The sequence below is a fragment of the Palaemon carinicauda genome, chromosome 31 (genome assembly GCF_036898095.1).
Source record: "Palaemon carinicauda isolate YSFRI2023 chromosome 31, ASM3689809v2, whole genome shotgun sequence".
NCBI classification, from domain to species: Eukaryota; Metazoa; Arthropoda; class Malacostraca; order Decapoda; family Palaemonidae; genus Palaemon; species Palaemon carinicauda.
This window is the reverse complement of record NC_090755.1, coordinates 56921367-56923866: the sequence shown is the minus strand read 5'-3', so window position 1 is coordinate 56923866 and position 2500 is coordinate 56921367.

The window sequence follows — 2500 nt, the reverse complement described above, 5'->3', positions numbered from 1 at the left end:
TGAATATAAAATTAAATATTTAACAATATATTATTTCATAGATTTAGCAGAAGGCGATCCATAACTAAAGTTATTTACTTTATTACGATTTGAAGATATTATTATTATTATTATCATTATTATTATTATTATTATTGTTATTATTCTTATTATTATTGTTATTATTATTAGTATTATTATTATTATGATTATTATTATTATTATTATTATTATTATTATTATTATTATTATCATCCAAGCCACAACCCTAGTTGGAAAAGCAGGATGCTATTAGCTCAAGGGCCCCAACACGGAAAATAGCCCAGTGAATAAAGCAAATAAGAACATAAATAAACCACATAAGAAGTATTGAATAATTAATATAAACATTTTAAGATCAGTAACAACGTTAGAATATATCTGTCATAATATATAAAGTAATAAAGAGAGACTTATGTCACCCTGCTCAACATAAAAACATTCGCTGCATTCTCGAGATTCTCTCGAGTTTGTTGCCTAGCTACAAAATTGAGTTCTGTAACAAGGTTGCCAGGTTGGCCTTTTTTTTCAGGCCAAAAAACTCAAAAAACCTCAAGTTTGGCCTCTCTTTAAAATTGCTCGTCCTTTAGTAATATCATGAAAGAAAAGGTGGGCCTTAAATACTATATATTTGGCCTTTTCTACCAATGGATTGGCCTTTTAAAGCTGTTATTGATTAGAAGTTAGCCTTTCTGATTCAGAAAACCTGGCAACCCTGTTCTGTAAGCTATTGGTTGGCTGATTACAGTTTGCCTTGCAACATAAACTATATTCATTCTTCCTACATACACCAATCAATTTCATGTTATAGGGGGACACCTTTGTTTAATTACAAGGATTTTTCAAAAGATAACATGCCAATTATGTATAGGATGAGTATAGAATTATTTCCTATAAATTTAAGTTCTCCTTACCCTATTACTCTTGTTTCTTGTATGCACGCTTAGCTATTTATATTATGCATATTCAAAATTATATTTGTATTCAAAAGCGTTTTAAGTGGTTGGAGATGCTGAATGGATCGTTGTAAAAATATGTTTAAATTAAATTTTGTGGATCTAAAAGGAAAAGAACCAAAGAATTACTTTTAAGAAATTATGCAACGCGAGTTCTTTAAAGATGTCTTCAGAGATTACGGAACTTTCAAGAACAATTTAAAAGGTTGAAAGGCCGCTCATGAATGGCAGAGGCAAGGGACAGTGTCATTGTCCTGGATAGCAGGACAATGCCCTAGAAACTGAACATATATACCGGTACATATGATTAGCGCCCAAGCTTCTTCTTCACTCAAGCTTGGAACAGGGAGGCCCAGGCAGGGGCTGTTCATGTTTCAGCTGGTAGATTTACGGTTCCCCCAAACTCCCCATCCGTAGCTTACAAGGATGGTGAGATTGTAGCGCCCAAAAAAACTAACGAGTTTGAGCTGGACTGGAACCTCAGTCTGTTGTTCACCAGTCAAGGACGTTACCATATCGGCAACCACAACCCTTAAAACGTTAAAAAAGGATTAAAGGCTGGTCATGAATGGCAGGGGCAAGGGACAGTGGCATTGCCCTGGCCAGCAGGACAATGCCGTAGAGACTGACCATATATACCGGTACGCATGATGAGTGCCCAAGCTCCGTCTTGACCCAAGCTAGGACCAGGGAGGGCCAGTCAGTGGCTGTTGATGTCTCAGCAGGTAGACTTATAGCCTCCCCCAAACCCCTACCCCCCCCCCCCCCCCCCCATCCTTAGCTCACAAGGATGGTAAGGTCATAGACCCTACAAGAAACCATCGAGTTTGAACGGTACTCGAACCCCAGTCCGGCGATCGCCAGGTTGGGACGTTTCCAATAGGCCACCATAAGACGTTACATCCATTACATATGTTACTAATTCAAGATCCGTTTTAAGAACGAATACGTTGGTCATGAGTACTGTATATGTGTCATATGTCTCAACTCTGAATTTGTTAACTCAAGTAATGTTAATAATAGATTTTTCTCACATCAAGGTTAAATCCTACACTTGTTGTGAGGTAGATATTTATTTAAGCTGCATACGTGGTTGTGTTGATATCGAAGTAGTAGTAGTAGTAGTTAGTAATTGACTTGCATCAGTACCTGAGTTCCTCAAAATAATTGCAGAAATTATTATTATTATTGTTATTATTTTTATTATTATTATTATTATTATTATTATTTTTATTATTATTAATATTATTATTATTATTATTATTATTAGCTAAGCTATAAATCCAGTTAGAAATCTGGATGCTATAAGCCCAAGGACTCCAACATGAAAATAACTTGTTGAGGAAAGGAAATAAGAAAACAGATAGAATAGTGTACCTATGTGTACCCTCAAGCAAGAGAACTAACCCCAGACAGTGTAAAGACATGGTAAAGAGGCTATAGCACTACCCAAGACTAGAGAACAATAGTTTAAGTGGTGTCCTTCTAGAAGAGCAGCTTACCATAGCTAAAGAGTCTCTTCTACC